This window comes from Branchiostoma floridae, chromosome 15 (assembly GCF_000003815.2).
Source record: "Branchiostoma floridae strain S238N-H82 chromosome 15, Bfl_VNyyK, whole genome shotgun sequence".
NCBI lineage: Eukaryota > Metazoa > Chordata > Leptocardii > Amphioxiformes > Branchiostomatidae > Branchiostoma > Branchiostoma floridae.
In genome coordinates this window covers 1419545-1430494 of record NC_049993.1, presented here as the reverse complement: position 1 = coordinate 1430494, position 10950 = coordinate 1419545, and positions in this window count along the sequence as shown.

Below are 10950 nucleotides of genomic sequence, written 5' to 3'. Positions count from 1 at the left end.
GTTTTCCATTATAGAACTCAAATATATGTAACGTGTAGATTGTGGCAGGTTGAAAATTAGCAGATAACAATTATGCAAATAGGGAAGAAGATCCAAGATGGCGCCCAGAGGGGACGCTATGCTGAGCGCCCTCCTCTAAAACACACTTTTCGAGTGCACGCCTTGGGGTTTAACGGTCGACACGTCGCCCGAACACGGATTATATGGTTAGGACACGTTCCACGAAGCGAAACAGGCGCTCTGGCAGCGGTGAAGGGCCAAACAGTTCCAAGAAACCCTGTATCACGACTACAGCTAGTGAGATAGATATGGCGTCTACATCGGTCAGTGACCTGAAAGCTATTATTGAAGAATCCATTGAAGCAGCTCTTTCTCGTCAGCTTCAACATGTCGCCAAGTCGGCTGAAGTGCAAGCCATTCGGGACGAGTTGGGCCAAGTGCTGAGACGGCAGGATGCGCTGGAGGGTAGACTTGACAACCTGGAAAAGAAAGTGGCAGACATGGAGAAGGCCCCCCTCCCACCCCGAGTTGGTAACTCGATCAACTTACTCGAACAATACACGAGGAGAAATAGTCTTCGGATTCGCGGAATTCCAGAGGTGCCTGGGGAGACAGGTGAGCGGTGCATACAAGATGTCGTCAACTTCTGCAGGATTAAACTCGGGCTTGAACTGCAACCTTCGTCTATTGATCGCGCTCACCGTGTTGGAGCTAGGAAAGACAACTTTTCGCGCTTCATGTTGGTGAAATTCGTGTCGTGGCAAGACCGCAATCGAATCTTCCGCGCCCGAGCTAAACTGAAGGGAAAAAAGGATGACCACGGGAGACCCTTGCTGATTGTTGCGGACCTAACAAAGGAAAACCATCGTATTTTCACAGCTGCTTTGTCTGCAAAGAAAGACAACTTGATCAAGGACACATGGATCGACGGTAACTGCCGTATCATGATCACACTACTAGACAAGAACACGAAGTGCATTCAGTCTGCTGATGACTTGCCTTCGGGCTAACTGTGCTACTACTTGAAATAAAATATTTTCAACTGTGTGGACCATGTGTGAGAGAAATTATTTCATGTAATTTGATGTTTAGCCTAAGGTAGGCCTCTGTATGCGAAATGGAACTACCCATAGTGGGCCATAGGAATTTTTTGTTGTTGTCTTATTCTTTTTGTTCTAAAGTCCTCCCAATTATTATTACAATAGTAATCACAGCCACAAGCGATGCTATAGAATCTGAGATTGGCCAAATCCTGAGCTCAGTCCTTTGTTTACGGAATGATATTTTGAGTTATGATGTTCATTTTATTTCTTGTATTTTGTTAATTTTGATGACTATCTTCCTATGTTGGATTGATTCACTCATACTTTGTGTTCTATATCATTTGGTTTATATGATTTGGTACATGATTTCTGTTCTATCAGTTATAGGCACAAGATTTCAGAGTTTTTGTTTAATCATCACGTACTACATTGTACGCAATATTCATTTTACTAGATGCATAACTCTGTATCTAAGTTCTTTTTTGTTGATTCCACTTATGATTTGCATTGACATTTATTTTGATCTTTTGATTGATTTTGATTTGAGCTCATGTTTGTGGCTAACTGTTCCCCAAGTTTACTTTCTTTGTAGATCATCATCATCAAATCCTATCCGATGCCCCGATGACTTCTCCCGGCTTTCTTCTCCGAGACGATTATTTTCCCAGAAGTTATGACACAGGTAGAGTGCCAGATATCAAGTTATAATTGTAATGGGCTGGGGGATTCTTATAAAAGAAGGGGACTTTTTACTTGGTTAAAAGACAAGCCTTGCAACATATACTGTTTACAAGAGACACATAGTACCATTAGAGACGAAAAGGTGTGGCAGAACGAATGGGGTGGGCAAATATTCTTCTCGCATGGTACCTCTAACCAAAGAGGTGTGGCTATTTTAGTTAAAAACAACACCACCGCTCATGTTCATCAGATTAAGACTGATGAACATGGGCGATGGATTATTTTAGATATCGAGATAGATGATCTACATTTTTGTCTAGTCAATTTGTATGCGCCAAATGACGACTCTCGTACCTTTTTTAAGGAACTTGAGATAGTTATAGATACTTTTGAGATAAGTTATGATAATCTTATTGTTGTTGGGGATTTTAATACGGTGCAAAATGCCTTGATGGACAGAGCAGGTGTTAGACAACGTAATTACCATCCCAATGCACTGGAAGCAATCTCTGAATTAAAAGGAAAATTTGATTTACTGGACATTTGGCGTTTTAGAAATCCAAACACTACTCGTTACACCTGGCGTCGCGGGATCCACGCAAGTAGACTAGACTATTTTCTTATTTCTTTTTCATTAGTTAATAGAGTAACAAAATGTTGTATTGCCGATAAATTTAAGTCCGATCATAACTTAATTACATTAGCGTTTGTAACCATGGAGTTCCCACGTGGCCCTGGTTATTGGCAATTCAATCAATCTCTTCTTCAGGACAAAACATTTCTTCAACAAACAAAACAAGTTATGTCTGAATTTTTTGAAAATATTGTAGGTAGTGCAAATCCGCAAGTTGTTTGGGACGCCGCAAAATGTTTCTTTCGGGGACACTGTATTAAGTTTTCTAGTTGGAAAAAGAAACAATACCTTATAAAAGAAAAGCAACTTATTAATGAAATTAATATTTTGCAAACTCAAATTGACAATACCACCTGCCCCTCTCCTGACCAGCTGGATGAATTAGCATGTAAGCAAAAACTACTTGAATCTTTATACAATGAACGTTTAAATGGTATTTTAATCAGATCGAAAGCACGCTGGATGGAATTGGGTGAGAGGTGTACAAAGTATTTTATTAATTTAGTTCGTCGAAATTATTCTAGAAAAAATATTCAAAGACTTAAGAGGCCATCTGGGGAGGTTATTTTCAACCCACAAGATATTTTGTCCGATCAGGTTAGTTTTTATTCCACATTATACTCTTTTGAAGAAACACCAGTGCCCCTTACAGAAGCTAATTGCGATGGTTTTTTCCCAACAAACTACAGTAAACGATTATCAAATGACCAGCAACAAGCTTGCGAAGGTTTGATTAACGTAGATGAGTTAAAAAATGCTATTTTTTCGTTTCAGTCTGGGAAAGCACCAGGGTTAGATGGTATCCCTGTAGATGTATATAAGGAATTATTTGATGTTTTTAAAGGACCTATGTTACAATGTTTCAATTACTCGTTTGCCAATGGGTGTCTTTCAGATACTCAAAGACAAGGCCTTATTTCATTACTTTTAAAAAAAGACAATAAGGGAGTGGACAAGGACCCAACTGCTATTACAAACTGGCGCCCTCTTACTCTTCTCTGCTGCGATACTAGAATTTTGTGGAAGTGTATTGCGCTTAGATTTAAACAGGTAATTTCAGATATAATCGAGACTGATCAAACAGGGTTTATTAAGGGTAGATACATAGGAGATAATATAAGAAGACTTTTAGACACGATTGAACATTATGAAGATACAGGGAAGCCTGGATTAATATTTATCGCTGATTATAAGAAAGCTTTTGACACTTTAAGGTGGGATTTCATGTTTAAATGTTTGGATTATTTTAACTTGGGCCCACAACTGAAAACGTGGGTAAAAGTTTTGTATGAAAAATCAATAAGTTCAGTTATTAATAATGGATATATTTCTAATCCTTTTACATTGAATCGTGGCGTACGTCAAGGTTGTCCTTTGTCGCCGTACCTTTTTGTAATAGCGGTTGAAGTCCTTGCCATTAAGATAAGGTCCAATCATTCAATTCGTGGTTTGAATATTAATGGAAAATGTACTAAGATTTCTCAATATGCGGATGATTCGAATTTTCCGTTTGAACCCAATTTGCAGACATGTTATGCATTGCTGTCTGATTTAGAACGTTTCTCCAGTATCTCTGGTCTTCATTTACATGCCGAAAAGTGTAAAATTTTACGATTAGGCTGTTTAAAGTTTACAAATTTTTGTTTACCCACCCATCTACCATTTCAATGGGTTGACGGAGGTGTGGATGTATTGGGAATTCATATTCCCATCGATATGGATACTCTTGTTAATGTAAATTTTGAACCTCGTTTGGAACGACTGGACAGGTTATTACGCCCATGGAAAGGCAAAACTTTATCCCTTTATGGAAAAATAACAGTTGTTAATTCCCTGGTGGTTCCCCAGTTTACAAACTTATTTCAGGTTTTACCTTCCCCAAATGATCTGTTCTTTAAAATTTATGAGAGGAAAGTCTTCTCCTTTATTTGGGAAGATGGACCAGAAAGAGTAGCCAGAAAAGTATTATATAATTTGGTGGAAAATGGTGGTTTGAAGTTAATTAATTTACGTGCTTTTAACCTTACCATGAAAGCTTCATGGGTACCTAAATTATTTTTTCATGCGGATTGGTTTACTTCTTTTGCTATAAAAGTTCATCCTCGTCTTAATCTGAGTTTATTTCCTTTCATGCAGTTATCTTCAGTGCAAACCCTTAATTATAAGGGTTTTCTCTTTGAAGTTTTAGATGCATGGTACAAATTTCAGCACGTTGAACCCGCGACGCCAGCTGATGTGCGTCAACAAATACTTTGGAATAACTCCAACATTACTGTTGATAATAAATCCATTTTTCAAACTGCTCTGTTTAATAGGAATATAATTTTTGTAAATGACTTGTTAGATACAGATGGAAGTGTTATGTCGTACGCTGAATTTTGTTTAGTGTACCCAAACAGTTGTGAGCAGTTTCAATATCAACAGCTTATCTCCGCAATCCCGAAAGCATGGAAAACCTTATTAAATATTGACCATTCGAAAGAGCTTGTATGTTTACCGCGCCAATATAATCATATGTGGTTAAGAAATATTAAAATTAATAAGTTGTTATATAATTTCTTTCTTGTCCATACAAATGAAGTGAGTATTGCCCATAAAGTACGATTATCATGGTTTTACTATTTTGATAGACCCATACCATGGCGAGAAGTATTTACAGCTTTGTCTAAATGTACTATTGACCCCAATGCTCGGTATTTTCAGTACCGTTTACTTTATAAATTCTTACCATGCAACAAAGTTTTAAAACTTTGGAATTTAATTGAATCTAGTACCTGTTCTTTCTGCCAAAGTGATGAAGAATCTTACATTCATATCTTCTGGGAATGCCCTCATGTGATATCTTTTTGGAACAATGTACAAACTTGGCTAAAACAAGAAATAAGCTTGACTTTAGAATTAAATTCCTTTGTTGTTATGTTTGGAGATCTATCTTTAAGTGCACCCCCTTTAAAAAACTTGATTATATTATTGGGTAAGATTTTCATATTCCGTTCCCGACGCTTTAAGATTCTAAATTTCCAGTCCTTTAAAACACTTACATCGGTATTTCAAAAGACAGAATGTCTTATTGCGTCTCGGAGGGGGAAGCTGGAGAAGCATCGGGGTAAGTGGGGAACTTTGTGCTTATGATTTCGCTTTTTTGTTGTTGATATATATTTGCAGTTTGCTTAATTCTGATATTTAAATGTATGATTTCGCTTAGTTTGGTTACTTTATGCTGTAAAAATTTATGGGAGGCTGTCTTCTGTTCATTTTTTGTATTTGTATAATTATTCATGGCAATAAAAAAAAAAATTTAAAAAAAAAAAAAAAAAACAATTATGCAAATAAATTCCTAATTTGCATATTCAATGTGAAAGTGTCATAACTATTTTAAGTACATATAGGAAATGATTGGATTGTCAACATTGTGACCTGTGTAAGTTAGTTAACCCTCATCTGATCGTATGGAGTCCTTTTTTACCCCCAGGCGTATATTTGTATCTGCCATATCGATATTTTTAGTCGGAGATAAAATTCCTTCGATGAATTTGTTTGTTTACATGTCTTACAACATCTAACAAATTTTCACCTAGTTTTTCCCATTATTGTACATGTATAATCTATACTTGAAAGTTTGTGCCTGGTTCTTTGGGGTAAAAAATTACCCCAGCCAATTATAAATAACTTACCACGTAAATATAAAAAAAATTCAATAAAATAACAGGCATTCCTCATTATTGATATTACAGCAACAAGTTATAGTTGCTTAGATGAGTAAAACACGGAATATTTTTAAATAAATATATTTTACTGTAAAGCAGCTTGTGTTTTTTTTCGACATTCTGCATTAATTATGATAATAAGCACCAATTACTTATGCTAATGAAAGTGAAAATGTTTCTAATTAATTAAGAAACAATATATGGACGAGATATGCAGAAGGAACCTACAAGAAAGATCTTTGCAGAGAAAATAGACAAGAGTTACTGTCTGTATGTGATTAGTTGGCAGACTATGGTGTATAATTAAGTAATAAATTCGTTACTTTTCAGAAATATTATATCTTTTCTTGTCAAATAACATGATTATGCTATCGGTATTATTGTAGCTTCAATGTTATAGCTTAGAAATTGATAAGTCAAAAACATTGTTAAAGTAAGTGGAGTATGGTAGATTTTTCGAGCAAAAGGTGGTTTCTTCTTATTTTCTGCATAAATTATGATAATGAGTAATAATAAATGACACTAAAACTTGTCAAGATATCTTTCATAGATTGGTGAAACGGTAGATACATAGTAATGACCAAACGTACCCACAGAAATATATCTATGAGCAAAACAAAATGGGGTCAAAATTAGTCCATACGGTCAGATTCGTCGTAAAAATGTATCGGTCGGATGAGGGTTAAAGGTGTACATAACCAGGCATAAATTTGCAAACATGCAAGTCATCTGCATAATCTGAATATTTCATGGAGGTATGAGAGCTCCAAACTCGTGTTCATGGAGGTAATGATTATCAAACACACACGGAGGGGGGGGTCAGCGCAAAGAAAGCGTGCAGCATTACATAGCGCTGTTGAAACACAAAAAAATGCCTCAAAGTATCAATAAAGTAACCCTGACCGATTGCCCTGCCTGGATATAACATCATTACAGTCAACCAATCGCACCAGCGTACGCGTTCCTCTTATGTGCATATCCAATCATCAAGGCAACCGACTAATAAGAACTGCATGATTTAGTCAAATTGAGAGAAGCCATGGCCCATCATGTAAAACATATAGCGCACCGCAGACGTTTCCTTGAGACATCTTCATCTCACATGTCACATTGCAGCAAGTACTAGGTAACATACATTCGAATAATTCAACCAGGTGCCATTATACCACCACCTCAAAAATGTTGTTAAAGGGGCCTTTCCAAGATTTTGTTCAACACCTAAATATCTGAATTGTATAACATTTAAGATATCTAACATTCGTTGTTCAAGACAATCTTGGGAAGACCTCTGTGCTATCGTTATTTTAGGTGGCGGTATTATGACACCCGGTTAAATTATGATAGTCGATGTTACACCCTGAAAATGAAAGCTTGAGCAATCCTGAAATAACTTCGATACCCCACCCCCATACTATCCGAGCAAAACGTACAAACATTGTCCAACAGCATACAACGGATGCCCGTCCACAAACGTATCCCTACCACCCTCACTCCATGACTTCATCCCTTATTCCCTCCCGATCTGCCGGCATATAAAACCTTACCGGTATAAAAACCTGGCCTCGGTATCTTGAAAATAGCAAACCAGCACCTCTAAAAAAACACCAACGCCCGTGGAAGGCCCCGAAGGAGGCTGGGAGCAGCAGACAAATCCAATCAACACGGAGCTTTGAAGTCCCTGCCTACTGTATTAGCTGGGCTTGTTGCTGACGTGTACTTTTCAGATATGCTTGTACATGAAATGATTTTCCAGAGAAAATAAACTTTCCCACAGTCTAGGATTCACCCAATTCTGCGTAGAATGTCATTAGGGACAATAAACAACAACTATTAATGTTATCTATTAATGTAAATACATACCAAGAAGCAGTCTATCTAATTTGAAACTGTTGTTGGTGAAAAGACACGCCCAAACCATTTTGTTAATGAAAAAAGCTACTTCAGAATTAGAGGCGTATTCAGGGAAAACAATATAAAATTAAGTAAAATTCATATATCCCTACTCACGCGCGACGTCTGCAGCGGTTCCAACCGACCTGCAAGGAAAATACGTTACTGCTTCCTGAAGATGTAACTCAAGACGTTACCGCTTCCTGAAGATGCGACTCAAGACGTTACCGCTTCCTGAAGATGCAACTCAAGATGTTACCGCTTCCTGAAGATGTGACTCTTGACGTTACCGCTTCCTGAAGATCGTGGTGGCGGCGGCTTTCTGGGTGTTTTTACCGTGACTGCGATCTGATCGCTTATCTTCAGGCAGAATGCAGTGTGTATAGATATTTATGTATAACATAATACATATGTGATATTAGAGATCTAGTATATTGACTGTATGTCATTATGCTAATGATGAGATGTGATTGGTCAATTTAGATTTCAGAGTTGGCACGAACCATTCCTTCGGGGGAGGGCAGACACGGAATTATACTTAGAATAGCTTAGAAAACGTAAACAAACCCAGTCTTTACAGTCTTTACATTCTAGGTGCTGAGCAATCATATTTGAATCCTTTTAGAAAAATTTACAACATCAAGATATCGTTCTCTATCGATATTTGCTTGAGCTCCTCATTTATCTTCATATGAAAAGCCAAGATGGGTCCAATGGGAAATAAATCAACTTAAGTCACCTAGTTGGTGTCCTTAATGAATTGACAATTTGATGATTTTGTTAAACGTTGAACCTCCTGACATCGATATGTTAGTGGTACATATCATGTGGTTTCGCAATGAATTTCTAAATTCACGATGAAAAGGCACGATCCGTGTTTCATCAGGTTTGTACGTCATCACTGAATAAAGAGACTCTTTTTTTACACAACTGTTAATTTATTCACACCAACGTTTAGGTGACCGTCTGTCCCCTTCTTCAGCGCAATGGTGACTGGTTCACATTGTACTGCAGGACAGGTGTCGCTGCTCACAATTCAGTTGAGGTCACAAACGTAAAGTATTTACATGTCTACAGGCTGCTTTATGTGAATATATATTTACAATGCGGTCCCAACACGTAAAGGAGTGTAATATATACGTATATATAAATACACACCATTTGCCAATTAACTATAAAAATGAACAGTTTCGAGCTCAAATGAGCACAGAAAAAAATCTAAAACAGTAACAAAATCTCTCAAAATTTGGTAAGGCTCGAAACAATGGAGAGTACATCAGTAAATACCAACAGTTCTGGTATTGTGATATTTCTATGTTAACTACAAGAAAGGAAATCTGTAGTGAAGTTGTGCTAAACTTGTTACTATATAATAGGGATTTTGTAGAAAACGCTCCAGAAACAGGTAATAGATATGAAACGGCCAAACAAGGAGTATTCCACTTTTTTAGCATGTTTTCTATTTAAAAAAGACTCTGGCTACGTACAAAAAGACATGCATATTCTCTCGCTATGAAAACTGAGGCGTGTCTAGCGCTGTACAATACAGCATCATTGCTTTCGTACGTATTTACTATCTCTCATTTTACTGCGGATTGCCGGAGAGTCGCTGTACAGTGGTGGCGAGAGTTCCGTCTGTCATATACGGACGTCCTGTTAAGTGAGCAAAACTGGGAGGGATGAGATGTGGGATGATATGTTTTGACATGCTTTATGACTAGGGAAAAGAACCCGCGACACGTGCGATGGTGCGATGTGAGCGGATCAAACCATTCCGGCCAAAATGGGGTAGGGAATTTCCCGAGCTGCCTCGTAACCCCTGCTTCGCCCGTTGAGTCAGTGAAGTTATAGCTTGCCTAAGCTTGATGTTTCTGACTTAGGGAGAAGAGATGCTGCTACAGTTATCGCTATGGGCCGCTCTTCATCTTCATGATGGTAACATCAGGCCCTACGAACCTAATTTTTTTTTTAAATGATGATCTACCGTTCTTAATGTAATGGGTTTAGTTTGTTTTTTATTAGTCTGACGAAGTAAGGCCACATTTGCCTTTATCTGGAGGGATGACGTGGCATCAGGTGGTGCGAATGGCATTTTGTTTTTCTCCAAGTGGCAGACTAATTTTCTGGGAAAAGAAGTTAATCTGGGCTGGGTGGGAGAAACATAAAAAACGTTTGTGCGTCAGAACTCAGTGTAGTCATTAAATCCCCGTGCTTTCTGGAGACATCGCAAACCCTTCCTGTAATTTTGGGTAATATATATAAAGTGTAAAATGACATAGCGCAGTGTACTGTGATGTATGTTTTAGAACTTTGTATTTCAGTCATGTGGTCATGCTCTTTCTCAATAACAGTGATTGACAGGTGTCAGGAAAGGCAAAACACAACGCAGCAATACTCGTATACTGTCTTTCGAATATAAGGCTTTCCTCACTTAACTCAGGTGTAAATGAGTTATGTGTGGGGAGTGGTGCGCAGCCTCGTTCAGGAACCCTAAGCTTGTTGTCAACAGTCAGAAGAAGGAAGCTACAGTGGTACAGGCACTTGACCCGCGACAACAATCTGGCTAAGACAATTCTACAGGGCACCGTGGAAGAAGGGCGATGCCGGGGACGTCAGCAGAAAAACTGGCAAGACAACATCAGAGATTGGACATCCCTCAACCTTCAGAAAAGGTTAACTGTAGCATTATTCACACGCATCCATCATCAAAAACACATACAAACACACAGAATCAAGACAAATAATAAACACACGCAAACTTGACACTTGATTGTATTTAACTATATTGTTGTACGACGACCCTTTGTTTCGTTATGTTTATAATCCTCTCGGAATGATGAGTACCCTTCAATAGTATGGTACAATTCTAAAATGCTTGTAAATGTATTTGCTTTTAAGTTTGTAAGTTAACGAACAGATTTTATCATGGCTGGTTTTAATGTACATAATTGTAAATGGCGGCGCAATTCAGCTACCGTGCTGCTATGCCGTGCAT